This window comes from Euprymna scolopes, chromosome 35 (assembly GCF_053919585.1).
Source record: "Euprymna scolopes isolate OS-2025 chromosome 35, ASM5391958v1, whole genome shotgun sequence".
Classification (NCBI taxonomy): Eukaryota; Metazoa; Mollusca; class Cephalopoda; order Sepiida; family Sepiolidae; genus Euprymna; species Euprymna scolopes.
Window position 1 is genome coordinate 32,904,295 of NC_136516.1, and position 18,339 is coordinate 32,922,633.

Below are 18,339 nucleotides of genomic sequence, written 5' to 3' on the forward strand. Positions count from 1 at the left end.
GACAAAAATGGGTGGTCACATTCAATGCTGCCAAGACTAAGCTTGTTTCCTTCAATAATGACAAGAAACCTTCTATACCATTAATAGTAATGGCCAAAAACACATTACCTGAAAGTACTTCCTTCAAATTCCTCGGCCTAACGTTCACAGGAAACATGAACTGGAATAGATATGTAGAGAGCATTGCCAAGGCTGCTGCAAAGAAGGTGGGCTCTCTCTACTGTGCTAGAAAGCTACTCGCACCTGAAAGTATCCTGTACTTCCACCATTCGCCCATGCATGGAATATTGTTGTCACGTTTGTGCTGGTGCATCTGCTACTTGCCTCCAACTCCTGAACAGGGTTCAAAAGAGGGTCGCTAACCTGATAGGTCTTGAACTGTCAACTAGTCTTCAGCCTCTGTCCCATCGATGAAATGTTGCATCCCTTTGCCTGTTCCACAAGTACTTTAATGATGAATGCTTTGACGAATTACAAGCACTTGTTCCCCCTCGACATAAATACCCCTGACAAACCCGACAAGCAGCTAAATCCCACCCCTTCACAGTAGAGATCCCTAGGTGTAAGAAAGCCTTCTACTCCAATAGTTTCTTCCTCAGAACTGCTAGACTTTGGAACTCCCTTCTGGGATTCTGCTTTCCCAACTGTACTGACATGCAGAAGTTCAAGTGTAATGTGAACAGACATCTTGCTACTCATCTCCCTTCATAAAGCCCCAGCAACTTATGTCCACGATAGTAGCCCACTACTTCAAAGTGGCACTGTGCATTGTTTAGGGTGAAAATTGAATTAAAAAAAAAAAAAAAAAGATTACCAGCTATGGAATAGCTGAAAATGTCCTCTCAATTATTAAATGCTTTCTCTCTGATAGGCTTATAAGAGTAGTAATTGATGGGAAGAAATCAAAAACTCATAACTGGCATCCTTCAATGTTCCATTCTGAGCCCAACCTGATTTTCATCAATGATCTCCCAAAATCACATTCTTAGATCATTCGTAGACATTTATGCAGATGACACCACAATCTATGGCAACACTTCAAGGACCAGCAATAACCAAGATATTTCTGATTCTCTCTCTTCTGATGTTGAGAAAATTGTGAAATAAGAAAAAAGGTTGCTAGTTAATTTTAATGGATTGAAAACCAAGCTTCTCTCCTTTCATCATAATCGCTCTGACTCCCATCACGCCCCAATTGAAGTGAATGGTTCTTGTCTTGGGGAAGCACAATGTCTTGACAAGTTTCTAAGACTGACCTCCACTCCTGATCTGAAATGGAATTTTTTTTTTTTTTTTTTTTTTTTTTACATAGGCATCACCACTTATCAAGGCCAAGAGGCCACTTGAGGATAAGGGCTAAGAGTGTACAGTAGACAATTGGACAATATAGTAATCGTTAGTAATGGAAATTCTGCCAATTTGTTAACAAGTGGAACGGCTCATCAAGAACTTGTTTACGTTAGACTTGAAGACAACCATATTGCAGTCAGCTGGAAAGCAGGAAAACGAAAGACACATACATCAAATCTGTTGCCAAGATTGTTGGAAAAATGATTGGTTCATTCTTCCGCTCCAGTAGGTATCTCACTGCCAATGCAACCCTCGATCTGTAGAAGAGCCAGGTACACCCTAAAATGGAGTACTGTTGCTACATCTGGGTAGGAGCTGCTTGGCATGCCCTATTCAGTCTTGATAGAGTTCAAAACCGGCTTCGAAACCTAGTAAGTAATGTTCTTTTCTTTTCCCTGCAACCTCTTTCATTCAGAAGAAATGTTGTAAGCTTGTCTCTGCTCTATCGTTATTTTCATGACAAGTGTTCGACTGAACTCCTGCCTATGCCCCCCCTTTGCCGAACCTTCACAAAACACACTCGACTAGCTACAACCACTAAATACAATTCCCCCCACTCTTTCACTGTGCCTAAATCTAAACGCAGATTCCATGAACAAAGCTTCTTTCCTAAAACTGCCTGCCTGTGGAAAACTATTTCACTGACATGCTTCCCAGTTGAATACAATATGGTAGTCTTCAAATCCAATGTAAACAAGTTTTTGTTGAGCCGTCCCCATAAATAATCAAATTTTACCCAAATTACACCATTAACAATTATGACACTATCACCTTACATTCATTAACCCCTATCCTCGAGTAAGCTTTGGGCCTTGATAAGTGATGACTTCCAAGTAGAAAAAAAAAAATTTTCATATATATATAAAAAAAAATTTTCTACTTGAAAATCACTTACTCGAGGATAGGAGTTAATGAATATATATAAAAGAACAAAGGATGAATAAAATATGTTAAACACCTTTGCAAGAGTTAAAAACATACTTAATTTAAAAAAACAAAAGAAAAAAAAAAAGAAAAAAAAAGTGGATTGTCCTTAATCTGCCGAGTTTCGAAAGAAATACTTTCCTTCTCATCAGAGGGGAGGAATTAGCAAACTGTGGAATCAGATTTTGCTTACAAAGTAACTGCAATTTAATGAAATTGCAAGTGAGCCATTGCTAAAAGTTAAAAAAAAGTGAAGCAGAGGGAATGGGAAAAAAAATGATAAATGATTTTATATGAATGGATGTTCGAGTGAAGAGTGTAAGATCCAAGGACAGTAAAATCCAAAAAAGTTGATGAAAGTGGAGTATTTAGATGTAAAAAAAAAAAAAAATAACCTTAGGCATCCCCCGTTTCTAGTAGATATTTCGACGTTATCCAAAAGACAGAATTCTCTGAAATAATTCACAAATGGGTACAAGAAAAAATAATTGTAAACTTAATTGTAATTATTTTTTCGTTTTATATATATATTTATACTGCGATTTCCTAGATGTTAATCCAATGAAATTCCAGTGTCTATAAAATAGTACTCAATACCAAGTAGAGCTATATTATTGTACAATTTTCTTTACTACTACAAATATTGGCTACATATGTGCATACATGTTACAACTGATTTCATTCAAAATCCAACTTCCTCAGGTCACTAGTCTTAACTGTCCCATAAATTGACAAATTCTTTCATAAATCTTTTTCAACCATTAATCCAGAAACACAAGTGTATTTCTGGATTCAAAATACGAAATTTCTTCACATCTGACAAAAACAAGACTGACAACATAAGAATGGGTCAAAATCCTATCTGTGCCCTACTTCCCCATATTTTATGTGACGGAAAAATTGATACATAAAAAAAAAAAAAAAAAAATTATTTTTTACAGATTAAATAAAACTTTTCCTTTGTTTTGGGATATTCTGTGTTTATTTTAATTATTTTATTTATATTAATAATCATAAATTTACAATAAAAAACTAGGTATCTAGTTTCTAATTATCAATCGAGTACACAATGGCTAGGGGCAGAGTTCATGTGCAAATAATTTTTTCGCACATGAAAACTGACGATTTGCCAAAAGTTCTGAGGAATTTCTTCTATTGCCGCATTTATTTTTTTGTCTTATTGAAATCCCTTAAAGCATATACTTAAAGTTTTTTTCTTTCTTTTTTTTACAAAGGGGTTACCACATATCAAGGTCCAGAAGCCACTCGATGATAATGTGTATTATAGTCATTGGGCTAGTAGTGTAGTAATCGTTCATGGTGGAAATTTGGTATAATCAGACTATTTGCGAGGACAGTTAAATAAGAACTTGCTTACGTTGGACTTGAAAACGACAATATTGTAGTCAGCTGGAAAGCAGACCAGTGGAACCGAATTCCACAGATAGGCAGTTCTAAGAAAAAAGTTTTGTTGATGGAATCCACTTAGGTTTAGGCTCCAATAGAGAGTAGGAGAATTTATCGATAGTATTTTTGATTAGAGTGATTTTTGTGAAAGATTGGCAGGGGGGGGGGGCGAGTTTACACATTGACAGTAAAGTTGCAACAGAAAATTGCAAAGAGCGAACTATTTGCACAAATCAAAGGATGGGTTTTTCTCTCCACTGCAAACACTTTTCCCGCAGAAAAGACAATGCTAACTTTTTTTTTACTCTATTTTCATGGTAGGTGCTCGAGTGAGTACCAAATTTTCAGTTCTCTGTAAAATATTCATGGTAAAAGTCAATCACTAGAAAGAATTTTTCTTTCTTCCTCTGTGTACCTAAGAGTAAAGAAAATTTCCATGAACAAAGTTTCTTTCCAAGAGCCGATCAGTAAAATACAATACTGCGGGGCAGTTTCAGTTTTAAGTCTAACCCCAAGCTCAGTAATCAAATTTTGACCATTTAACTTATCGTTTCAGTCCTCTGAAAGGTGTGGTTCATTGCTAACAGACCATATCATTAACCTTTATCCTTAAATAGCATTTGAGGCCTTGATAAGCAGTTGCTTATTAATATATAACACTAATATTGGAACACACGTATATAACACAAAGGAAAACAAATAGTTATGTTCTTATTTGGGAGAAGAGACAAATCGAGTTTTTAGTGGGGCAGATTGTTGAAACAATCTTTCACTTGCTGATCACACACCAAAATTGAAATTTGTCTGCAGCCATCTTGAATTTTCTGATGGCTAACGTTCTTTTCTTAAAATCTATGTTCTGAACGTCATTTGTGCCAATGAAAGATTCTTATGGAATATTGAGATAACCTGCCCCACTATTTTGACTGATGCTAATTTAAAATTTACTTCCATGAAAAAAAGTTTCTTCCTTCAAAGTTTTCATTCGTGAGATACAATACAACAGGACTGTTTCCCAGCTGACTACAACAGGGCTATACAGACAAATTTATTTTTAGTTGACCTTTGACAACTAAATATTTTCGTTTACTAGCCAAATAGAAAAGTTACTAGCCAAACCCACATGATTTTTAGAATATGACATCTTGGTTCTGTTGCGAGTATATACATCATAAAGATTTTTCTGTTTTTTTTTTCTTTTTTAAATAAGTGTGATTCTAAATATACAACAAATTTTATGTTGATACTTGAAGGTATAAACATTCTAATTTCTTCAGACATTTTTTTTAAACAGCCTTCGTTAAAAAAAGAGTACATTGTTCTATTAAACTTTTATTGTTTAAATAATTTAACTTTGTTCATTTTATTTAAAAAAAAAAAAAGTTGAAAAGATATTTTTCACTCAGTAGTCAGCTTTGGAAGATTGTCAGTGAAAGAAATACAATCGCAAAAAGATGAGCGTTTCATTATTTCTAGTCACCACTTTGAAAAATCACTCGCAATGTACAGCCCTGTACAATATGGTCATCTCAAGCAATCTGGACGTAAAATCTTCCTACCAAGGTGAAATGCGACTTCTCTGAAACCATTTTTACATCAGTTCTCATCTATAGAACTAGCACTTGAACTTTTACCAAAAACATTGAAGAAACTTGGTGTGTACACCGGAATACTAAGAGCTTAAATCTTTTTAAATTTTCTTAAAATCTTTTTTGCAATTGTATATTCTATTTATTTATTTTTTTAATCGTAAATGTGTTTGATCAGTATTGCAATTATAGGGGCAAAACTTTGACATTAATTACAAATAATTGATATTTTTAATAAAACTTTCAGGACAAGTTAAACAGACTGAATATGGTTGAAATGCAGAAACAATGAGAGGGAGGCCCCAAAATGATGCGTATTCTCTCCTGATGACCCAATATTATCTATAAGACGAAATACCCTCCAAACATGACTATATAAAGTTTAAAAGAGATATGCTATGAAATACCCCCCCCCAAAAAAAGCCCCATTCTATAAAACTTAGACGAGGAAAGCTCTAGGAAGGCGCTTTATCTTTCTCTTGACATTAACTTTATCCGAAAAGAAAACAGCTAATAAACATTAGTATATACAAGCCTATAAGGTAAGCTGTTTCTCTCAAATACAACATCTGTTGTTCACTTGCTTCATGGCGAGTTTCTACTACTGATCTGGTAGTAATTTTTATCCTCAAATAATTGATATCTTATTATAAATTTTTCTTGTGTGTGTCTGTGACATGGTTTATCTCAGCCTACAAGCAATCCACCCAGGCAAGTCAGGTACCGAAATGAAGCTTATGACCCAGTGGATGTTTTAGTGATATTTATATCCATGTTTGGTGTATGGAAATGCAAAAAAAAAAAAAAAATAATAAATAAAAAAAATAACGATTTACTAAACAACATTTTATTTACTGGATATTTTTCCAGTATAAGGACTCAAGTTTGCCCAGCTGGGTAAACTTGGGTTCTTGTTTTTAATAAAACTTCCAGGACAAGTTAAACAGACTGAATATGGTTGAAATGCAGAAACAATTGTGAATTTCATTCCTGGGGCGGCCACTCTATATTAAGGTTCACTCAAAGTGAGATTTCTGATCCTTTTACATATGACACTCAGCTCAGTTTGGCCTGATCTTAATCATACACCAAACTCAACATGTATCAGATTTAAATATTTTTATACAATAATAGAATTTTCAAAACTAAAACTAAAGTGTGCAATTTTTTTTTTTGAAGGGGGAGGGGGTTATTGTTTGAATGTAAATAAATTTTAATCTTGCTTTTTTTTTTTAATGCTCGATTGATTCGTTTGGAAACTAACATTTATCTGTCATCTTTAAATAAATCGATATACTCCTCATCATCGGTTCAACATAACATGTGTTGGACAACTTTAAAAGATTGATTTTCAAACTAACTGATCTCTGGCCAGGTATTTATTTATCCCTCTTTCTTGGAAGTCCATCTTTATCTCTTCCTCCCATGCTTTACTGGCCTTCCCCTGTTAACTGACCCTGCTATCTCAACTGCTCTACATCTACTTCAAAGGGTGGCCTTTTGGGAAGGAGACGAGGGAAATTCTGACCTATTTACGCACAATATTTTCAGATTAGTTTGGCCTGATCTTGATCATCCCACACCAAACTTAATATATCCGACATAAATATTTTTTTATACAATAATGACATTTTTGAAACTGAAGTCCATAAAAATTGTTTTTCAAAAAGTACTTTATAACCTGTCATAATAACACAAAAGAAAAGTCTGAAGTTCATTAAAAGAAAATCAGAATTAATAAATCGGTTAAACTAGTAAACAAAACGATATCTTATATTTCTTTGTCTGTCTGTTGCACTACTAGGTCGATCTTTTCTATGGGCATCTATATATATAAAAGCGAAAATGTGTGTATGTGTGTATGTATGTATGCTTTTTGTGTATGTCTGAGAAGCGGTCGGTCAGCTCACAACTTCTTAAAACTTTTTATATCACATATAAATCATAATATCTACGAGTTAACGAAGGTCGCCTGTCTATTTAATTTGCTCGACTTTGGGAAGATAAATATTCAACATTTTTCGCTTGCCGCATGTGGATTAGGCTTTTTCGTATAATAAAAGTGACACTAATTCTGGCAGTATTTTTCCGGTCGCGATCACCGGAAATGTCCGAACGCAAAAGCAATCAGATTTGATCAATGTGGAAATATTTTCCTTACATCAGACAATTGCTATTCAATTTGGACAATCTCCTTTTTATGGGGAGATGGTTCCCCACCCCAACATCTTGGGGAAAATAAAAAAGTGTTCCCACAGTAAATGAAATACTACCCCACAGTCAAAGTTGACCTCATTAAGTCATTAAAATGTGCACCTGCCAATTCTAAATAGTTAAATAAATTCAAACATGTTGCCGTTAGTATTTCGCGGTGATCCAATTGTTAACGTCGCACTTTTTTTTTTTTTTTGTCACACTTTAATTTCCAACTTTGCCTCAAGGGTTCGGGTTCAATCCTCATACTTTCCTACCAAAACACTTTTTTTTAATTTAACCCCCCCCCCCCCGGAGTTTTGATTTACCCAAAACCACACACACCTCCAAACACCCGGGCAACGTCGGGTACCACTCGCTAGTTTATATATATAAAAGGCAAAACGTTTTTGTATGTCCACAAAAGGCTTTTTTTGCCAGGGTTCTCGACGACGTTACATTTATTTACAAGTTTCCTTATACTCCCTAGATTATAATATCTACGATTCGCAAACGGACGTCGTCGCTACATTTATTTTGATCGACTTTTAAAAAATTCCCTCTATTCTGTCCTTTCGCATGTTTGTTAGTCTTTTTCGTATAAATAAAGCGAAACTAATCAAAGCAAAGTAAACCACCTGGCTTTCCTGTCAGGGATGTCGTGAAAGGCAATTAGCTTTGATCAATGTGGTGGGGGGGTGGGCCTTCATATCAGACAGTTGCCGTTCATTTGGACACTGCTAGAACTCCTTTTGTGGGGGGCTGGTTTTCCCAAACATTGTGGGGAAATAAATAAAATGGCAGAAAGCGGGAAGCTTAACTGGTCTGCAGCCAGATGTTCATTTCTGCGTCTGCATAAACTCATTTACTTAACTTTCAATTCCTGCAAGTCAACTTTTTAATCGCTAAATTTGAATGCTTTTCACTTCCTCCCACATTGTAGCGGAGCAGTAAGATGTCGGGTTTTCTTGCGCTTTCTTTTACTAATGCTTACTACCACTTTTTTTTTTTTTTTGCTCCAAACATCCAGGCAGATCCTCACAAGATCAGTATTGTTTTCAAGCTCGATCCTTCGAACGACAAATATTGAAAAATTGGCCATGTGAACTATTCATGCATGCACATTCATGAAACAGTTAACAAATCCGATGAACCCCTTCATACCAATGTTTCATTTTAACCCTTTAGCAACCCATCTTAAAATTTTTCCACATGTCTAAATACCCTATATAGCAAATTTCAAGTCTAGTTAAAAAAATTCATTGAGTATATAGGTTGAGAAGTGTTCTTACACCCACACATTCTCATTTTTTATGTATACAAAATGAGGCAGAGCAACTCGCTTTTTTGTTTTAACAGTTAACAAATCCGATGAACCCCTTCATACCAATGTTTCATTTTAACCCTTTAGCAACCCATCTTAAAATTTTTCCACATGTCTAAATACCCTATATAGCAAATTTCAAGTCTAGTTAAAAAAATTCATTGAGTATATAGGTTGAGAAGTGTTCTTACACCCACACATTCTCATTTTTTATGTATACAAAATGAGGCAGAGCAACTCGCTTTTTTGTTTTAACAGTTAACAAATCCGATGAACCCCTTCATACCAATGTTTCATTTTAACCCTTTAGCAACCCATCTTAAAATTTTTCCACATGTCTAAATACCCTATATAGCAAATTTCAAGTCTAGTTAAAAAAATTCATTGAGTATATAGGTTGAGAAGTGTTCTTACACCCACACATTCTCATTTTTTATGTATACAAAATGAGGCAGAGCAACTCGCTTTTTTGTTTTAACAGTTAACAAATCCGATGAACCCCTTCATACCAATGTTTCATTTTAACCCTTTAGCAACCCATCTTAAAATTTTTCCACATGTCTAAATACCCTATATAGCAAATTTCAAGTCTAGTTAAAAAAATTCATTGAGTATATAGGTTGAGAAGTGTTCTTACACCCACACATTCTCATTTTTTATGTATACAAAATGAGGCAGAGCAACTCGCTTTTTTGTTTTAACAGTTAACAAATCCGATGAACCCCTTCATACCAATGTTTCATTTTAACCCTTTAGCAACCCATCTTAAAATTTTTCCACATGTCTAAATACCCTATATAGCAAATTTCAAGTCTAGTTAAAAAAATTCATTGAGTATATAGGTTGAGAAGTGTTCTTACACCCACACATTCTCATTTTTTATGTATACAAAATGAGGCAGAGCAACTCGCTTTTTTGTTTTAATTGATATTCCAAATCTGCCCCACCCTGTATAATAGATATATATAAAAAAAGCCTTGAATGAACGTTAATTCAGAAACCCTTTTCGTAACATCGGGAGGGGAACAAGCAAGTATTAAAATGTGCAACTATGAGCGGCAAATACGGAAAGCAAACGGATGCAACTATAAAAATCATTAAAATTAATGGAATTAGTTTTTAAAGAAATTATAAAAATGTAGATGCAGATCAGTGTTTTCTATATTCTTAGAAGCAATTGAACATTTTTTGTAACAGGAAATAAAATAATGTTGTATTGTTCTTGAAAGTGGTGTCTATCCGGTTGGAAATCACGTATTTCAATAAAAGCTAATTTCAAGAAATCATATTCTAACAGCCAATCAGAAGTAACTGTAACTTAATAAGGGGAGGTCGTTTTTTTTTTTTTTTTTTTTTTTTTTTTTTTACAAAGGCATCACCACATTATCAAGGCCCAGAGGCCACTCAAGGATAAGGGTTAAAGAGTGTACAGTAGAAATTGGTCAATATAGTAATCATTAGTAATGAAAATTTGGTAAATTTAATAACTTATATGGAACGGCTCATCAAGAACTTATTTACTTTAGACTTGAACACAACCATATTGTAGTCAGCCGGAAAGCAGGAAAACGGAAGACAATTCCACAGGCGTGCAGTTCTAAGAAAGAAGCTTTGTTCATGGAATCTACGTTTAGGTTTAGCCACAGATAAAGAGTGGGGGAAATTATTGATAGTGTTTACAGCTAGACGAGTGTTTCTTGTGAAAGTTTGGCGAGGGGGGACCAAAGATTGAAGCTCAGTTGAACACTTTCCATGAAAATAACGATACATCAGAGACAAACTCGCAACATCTCTTCTGTGAGATAGAGGTTGCAAGGAGGAGAAAAGGACATCTCCTACGAGGCTACGAAGTCTATTTTGAACTCTATCAAGGCAGGACAAGTCCTTTCTAGCAGCTCCTGCCCAGATGTGGCAACAGTATTCCATCCTTGGACGTACCTGGCTCTTATATAGGTAGAGAATAGCATCAGCAGTGAGATATCTACTGGATCGATAGAAAGATCCCACCATTTTTCCAGCGGCCTTGGCAACAGATTTGATATACGTGTTCCATTTAAGATCAGGAGTAATGGTCAAGCCCAGAAGCTTGTCAAAACTTGAGGCCTCCTGAAGACGAGAGCCATTCATTTCAATTGATGACAAATGTGGATTAGAATGTTGATGATGTAAAGAGAGAAGCTTGGTTTTAGATGCATTAAAAGTAACCAGCCACTCCTTTCCCCATTGTACTACGTGCTCAAGATCAGAGGAGAGAGAATTGGAGAGAACTTGCTCGTTTACTGTCTTAGATGTGGTACCATAAATGGTAGTGTCGTCAGCATAAATGTCTACAAATGATGTAAGGATATGATTTGGAAGATCATTAATGTAGATCAGGAAAAGAGTTGGGCCCAGGATGGATCCCTGAGGGACACCGGCATTAATACTGTGAGCTTCTGATTTTTGCCCCTCAACTACTACTCTTATGAACCTATCAGAAAGAAATGATTTAATAATTGAGAAGACTTTTCCAGCTATACCATAGCTAGCGATCTTATGAAGTAAACCTTTATGCCATACCCTATCAAAGGCTTTAGATATGTCAAGAGCAATTGCTCTAGAAAGATTGCCACCGTCGAGAGATTTGCTAATCCTATGCGATATAACTGTAATGACATCTGCTGTAGATCTAGCAGAACGGAAACCATATTGAGTGTCACTAAGAAGGTTATTTTTGTTGAGATGTTTGATTACTTCTGTATTTAACACAGATTCTAGCAACTTACTCATGACGCACAGGAGACTTATTGGCCTGTACTGAGAGGGGGATGAGCGATCACCTGAATTCTTAAATACAGGGCATACTGATGAGGTTTTCCAGGGAGATGGGAAACTATTCTCCTTAAGACAACGTTTAAACAGTTTTGTAAGTATGGGCGCTAATTCAGGTTGAAGTTTTTTGAGTACTATAATTGGAATACCATCAGGGCCAGTTGCTTTACTCGAATCAAGGTTTTTGATTAGCTTCGCAACATCACGTACAGATATACGTATATCACATAGCGTGTTTTCTGATACAGGAGGAAATATTGGGGGTTGGCGGTCTTGGTCGCAAAGGGTAGAATTTGCTGCAAAGTTCTTGACAAAGAGTTTGGCTTTGTCTGATGCTGACGAGATTACCTCAGGTCCATTGATAATAGTTGGGATGGAGCACACGCTTCTGTTCAGGATTCTGTTTGCTATTTGCCAAAACTATTTCAATAAGTGTTGTAGAAAGGACTAAACTGAAATGTACAGGAAGAAAAACTGAAAACTGACGGTGTCTTATCAGAAGCTGTTCCTAATGCAGAGGAATTCCCGGTTATGTTAAGAGTAGCATGAGGAGAAAACAGTTAGTGGGTGAAGATCATTCTCCCACCATTAAACATGTCGTAATCTGGAATATGACGTTCCTATGAATTAATGTAGTATTGTTCAATAAAAAAAGTGAATGACAAGTTGCGCAAACCTTGCCATACTGAATTTATAGATGACATTCGCAGTTGCAAACAAACTTTTTTGCAAAGAGGAAAAATTGCGCCCATTTTATTATGCATAGAGATAAACATAAAATCAAAATAAATTTCCATTAAAAACTCGTTATATAATGAAATGAATAAACACATATTTTTAAGTTTAAGACCTCAACACTTTTTTTTAAGCTTGACCTTAAGATATCGGTGCTTTCTTTTAAAGTTTGCCCTTAAAACAACAAGGCTTTTTTTTTTTAAGCTTGGCCGTAAGACCTTGTAGCTTCTTTTTAAAGCCTGCCCTTAACACCTCGAGGCTGTTTTTTAAATTTTTTTTTAATTTAAGCTTGACTTTAAGATCTCAACGCTTTTTATAAAACTGCACTTGCACAACCGGAACATAACCCCAAACTAGCAAAATACCATTCCTTCTGTCTAAAGGTTCCCAGATGCCAGAACTATTAACTTCTTTCCTTCAAATTCCTTCCCTGCTCCTTTAATTGTATCAACATGGGGGAAATTTGAATCGCATGTAAATATCTTGTTACACAAATCCCCATTTAGGATGCCCCTTTTAAATCTGACCCTTAATCACAATCATCTCTTACTATATGTAGTATTTACCAGCAGAAGTACCTGTTGTTGAATGGGTTAAAAAAAAAAAAAAAAAGTCTTCAAAAAATGAACTTTGATTTATGAAAGTTTGAAAGGTTATGAAAAGGAGATGCAGATGTAAAGAGATCGCTTCAAACATTTGGGATATCAAAACCAAAGCCATCCCCTCAAACGAACATTAGGGGGCAGTAGTGAGAATCTATTGACACAAACGTATGAACACTAATTAGAGTTCCCCATTATAAGTGACCACCATAGAGCCCGACCTCTGTTAGTATGAGTGAGCGATGTAACCCCTACCCCCCTTCCCATAGTGCGATTATCATGGCAAGTTCAGTAGCTCTACATCAAATGTTGTGAGCATGCATAGGGTTCCTACTTATAAGCGACACCCCTGGGGCCCCCACTCCGTTGGTGAGGGTGAGTGGTGTAACCTGTCAAAACCTACCCCCACCCCATCGTGGGTTATCCTGCCAAACTTGGTAACTCTACATGAAACTGTGTGAGCTTGCATAGTGGTGCCCCGACACCCCTGTCCCCGTTGGTGAGAGGTGACTTTATCATACTCATTTTTGCTCCATGATACTTCTATCATTGTATGATGGTCGGTTCAGTATAACAGTAAACCATATCGGAGCCTATTCAAGTGTAGACAGACACACAGACGTTGAGTTTTATTTATATAGATAAGTTATAATAGTTTTATTTATATAGATAAGTTATTATAGTTTCCCCGACTTATTGTGCGTAGTATGTAAGCAGAGTTGTATTTGAAGCGTCTGATAATGCAGTCTTGTAGAAGAAACACCTGATTATAAGGCAATGTAAATGACAATATTGGAAAATCAATTTCTTACTTTTAAAATATGGAAAAAAAAAAAAAAAAAAAAAAAAAAAAAAAAAAAAAAATCGCAATAATTTCCTATTTCCTATCATAAAATATTGAAAAATCACAATAATTTCCTATCATAAAATATTGAAAAAAAATCACAATTTCCTATCAATAAAATATTGAAAAATCACAATAATTTCCTATCATAAAATATTGAAAAATCACAATTTCTTATTATAAAATATTTATTTACCAAGATAACGTCTAACTAGGATTGCATTGTGGTGTTAAATCCTCTAAATTTTCAAGGAATATCTCATCTTCAGAAAAAATATGTGGCAGCAGGAAACTAAGAACAGCAGTATCACAGTAGAACAGGCTCGCATAATTGTTAAATTATTTTGGATCACCATTTATGTTTGTTACAGCATTCATTAATAATAATAAATATTATGCTGTTCACGACCGTATAATTATAATTGTTTAATTATTTGTTCACATGTGCGTATGCCTTTTATCTTTCCATCTGTTTTAGCTTTGTAATAAAGAGGAGAATAGAAAGTGGACCCTGGGTTTACTTTCTATTCTCCTCTTAACTTACTTCCCATATTTTATCTTCTAGTCCTCACATTCCATAAACGATGTTTTTGATAAAAGGGGGACGAATTGCTGTTTCCTGGGTCTAAATCTATTCATTTAACACTTATCATTGGCTAGTTTTTAATCTTTAAGCATATTTAAGCTCTTTAGATCAAGTGGCTTCATGCCTTGTTTTGAGAGATTTCCAAATACAAAATAGACTTCGTGGCTTAGTGGGGGATGCCCTTTTCGCTTCCCTGCAACCTCTCTCCCACAGAAGAGACGTTGCAAACCTATCCTTGTTTTATCATTATTTCCATGGCAGGTGCTCGTCTGAACTCCAATCTCTGGTCCCCCCCCCCTTGCCAATCTTTTACAAAAAACACCAGTCTAGCTGAATCCACTGTCAAAAACTTTCCCCACTCTTTATCTATGCCTAAATCGAAATGTAGATTCCATGAACAAAGCTTCTTTCTTAGAAGTGAACGCCTGTGGAACTCTGTTCCGTCTGCTTGCTTCCCTCCTGACTACAACTTGGATGTCTTCAAGTCCAACGTAAACAAATTCCTGATGAACCGCCCCCTTAAGTAAGCACTCTAAAATATCCACACTAACGTACTGTACTTACAATAACCCTTATCCATGAGTGGCTTCCGGGCCTTGATAAGTGGTGACCACCTTATAAAAAAAAAAAACATAAAAAGATTATAATTTAAAGTTCTCTTGTATATAGTATAAGTGTCAAAAAAAAAAAAAAAAAATCACATGCACACGTATTTATTTACTATAATACCATTCAGTACAGACATGACAATGGAAGACCAGTTAAGAACGAAAACTTAGATTTATAAGACAAAAAAATCCAACCTTGGCATAGTGGATAGAGGTGTTGAGTCTCTACGGTTCCAGGTGAGAATTGTCTGAAGATAGCGGTTTCAATCCTACCCAAAGCAAGCCAGAGAATTAGTTGGCCAAAACGTGGTGAGATAGTAACTACTATGGAAGTCGGTAATTACTGGGGATGCAGTTACGAGACTCCGCATTCCTATCCTGTCGCGGTTAATCACCTGAAGAAGGCCAGAGGATAAGTTGGCCGAAACGTGGTGAAACAATAACAACTACTACTACGTCTGAAGATGAGGATGACAGTCCGCAAATAAATAAATGATACACAAATTACTTTTCTCAAAGGATTCCAATAATTAAAAATAATATTATAACCACACGCGGTTTGATGGTTGCTTTAACATGTGATAACTTATTGATCGAACCATAAGTTTTGTCTATATCAGAGGATGTGTGCGTGGAGGGGGGGGGATAGATATTGAGAAGAGTACAAGATACAATATGCAGACTAAAGTCATCCAATGAAGCAAACAAATGCAGTAGTTGCTGGAGAAAAAAAAAAAAATTCAACAAAGTCAGTTCTGTGATGACAACAAGTTTTAGACAGGGTTCAAAAAGTCTCCAATCTAATAATTTTAAACTCCATTTTAAACTCCTGTTGATGAAAAACTGACCGATAAAGTACAGAAATTATGCATAGAGTTTAATGTGACCAATGCAACTATACTCTGGATTGCTCTTCCCCACAGCGAAGACTCTGGAGAATGTTGAGTGGGCTAGTATTTTCGTCTTAGGCACGGTCCAAAGAAGAGTCTCAAATCTGATAGGTCATGCATTATCAAACAAGCTCTAGCCTCTGTCCCATCACCACAATATTGCATCCTGGTGTCTGTTTTACAAGTACCTTAATGGAATGGTCTCTGATAAACTCACAACACTTGTTTCCATACTAAATCAAAATAATCATTAAAAATTATAAACTTCTTGAATTGTCTCCCCTTCTTCTAACTGCAAGTCTTCAAAATTGAAAAAAAAAAAAAAAAAAAATGTCCCAACCTAAATTGCACGAGTATTGTTTATGAATTTTTGTATGATTGCATCTGACTAATAATTTTCATAAAAGAAAAAGAGCAAAATAAATAAAATAAAGTTCATTTCGCTATCTTATATTTTATGCTAACTGTATTTAATCAGCGTTGCTCGGGAGTTTTTACTTTTAATTCCCCCACCCTCCTTTTTTTGTCATTTCATCCCAAACAAGTACTAGTGCGTGGAGTTCGTCAGAGCACTTGCCATTAAAATACTTGTAAAACAGACACAGGTCATGTTTCGGTGATGAGACAAAGGTTGGAGCTTTATCGTCTTAAAAAATAAAAATAAAAACTTACCCTAATCCGATCGGCAACCACCCTCAGACATTTTTTTTTTTTTTTTAATTACATTTTCACCCCAAACAAGGCACATTGCCACTTTGGTGTAGGGGGCTACTATCAGGGGCAACAATTACTGGGGTACTATGTAGGGATTTGGGCAGCAAGATGTCGGTTCACGTGACACTTGAACTTCTGCATGTCAGTACTGTTGGGGAAGCAGGGACCTGGAATGGAATTCCAGAGTCTAGCGGTTCTGGGGAAGAAACTACTGGAGTAAAAAGATCTTTTACATCTAGGGATCTCTACAGTGTGGGGGTGGGATTTAGCAGCCTGTCGGGTTTTTCGAGGGTGCTCACGTCGTGGGGGCACAAGTGATTGCAGTTCGTTAGAGCATTCACCACTAAAATACTTGTAGAAAAGGCAGAGGGATGCAACATTTCGTTGATGGAACAGAGGCTGAAGCTTAGATGCCAGTTCAGGGCCTATCAGGTTTGCGACTCTCTTTTGAACCTTGTCAACAAGTGAGAGACTAGTAGCAGATGCACCAGCCCAGATATGACAGCAATACTCCATACATGGGCGAATGGTGGCCTTATAGAGGTACAGGATACTTTCGGGTGTTAGTAGTTGTCTAGTACGGTAGAGAGAGCCCACCTTTCTTGCAGCGGCCCTGGCAATGCCTTCAATGTAATTGTTCCAACTCATGTTTCCTGTGAACGTTAGGCCAAGGAGTTTGAAAGATGTACTCTCAGATAAAGAGTCGTTGGCCATTGCTATAGGTGGTAGAGAGGGTTTCTTGTAATTATTGAATGAAACTAGTTTAGTCTTGGCAGCATTGAACGCGACCAACCACTTTTGTCCCCATTCCACCACAGATTGGAGGTCTTCCTCTAGTGTTTCTGCCATTTCTTTAGAAATGTGTTCATTCGTCTTCCTGTCGTGCCTGCCATAGAGTGTAGTGTCATCAGCATATATACCCATCTCAGAGGCAATTTTGTCGGGGAGGTTATTTATGAATATCAGGAACAATAGAGGTCCAAGGATAGAACCCTGGGGCACTCCCGCATTTATATCATAGTGTTTAGATGTACGACCGTCGAGGACAACCTGGATTTTTCTCTTATCTAAGAAGGATTTAATTATGTTAAGTATTCTACCAGTGATACCGTATGATTTAATTTTCCTGAGGAGACCCTCATGCCATACCCTGTCAAAAGCCTTAGATATATCTAGAGCTACCGCTCTGCCCTCCCCTGCTTTGTCCAGTGAATGGTATATACATTCAGAGATTACAGTTAGGATGTCTGCTGTGGAACAGGCTTGTCTAAATCCATATTGTTTGTCAGTCAGAAGTTTCGCATCTGTAAGGTGATGGACTAGAGCATGGTTAATTAAGGTCTCAAATATTTTGGCAAAAAGTGGGAGGCTAATGGGGCGATAATTTGATGGGTCATGCCTTTCGCCAGAATTCTTGAATACAGGTACAATAGAAGCAGTTTTCCAACAGCCCGGAAAGCAAGCTTCATTAAGGCATTTGTTGTAAAGTTTGGAGAGAACTGGAGCTACTTCGGCTGAGCACTTTTTTAATAGCACAGCTGGGATAAGATCGGGTCCACATGCTTTTGAAGTGTCAAGGTTTTTTATGATAGCATGCACCTGAGCAAGGGTGGTTTTCAGATCGTCTAGCATGGCGTCTGTCCGCATAGGAAAGTCAGGTAGGGGGTGGTTGGAAGGGTCCAGTGTGGAGTTTGAGGCAAACCGACTGGCAAGCATATTAGCCTTGTCGGTTGCTGAGGAGACAACCTCGTGATTGTTGGTT

General features: G+C 36.4%; 1 protein-coding gene across 3 annotated transcripts in view; it reads right to left on the reverse strand.

Moving 5' to 3' along the window:
• Nucleotides 1-18,339, reverse strand: part of LOC145259797 (dmX-like protein 2) — a 441,223-nt gene that overhangs the window by 399,249 nt on the left and 23,635 nt on the right. The gene's annotated exons all lie outside the window — the stretch shown is intronic.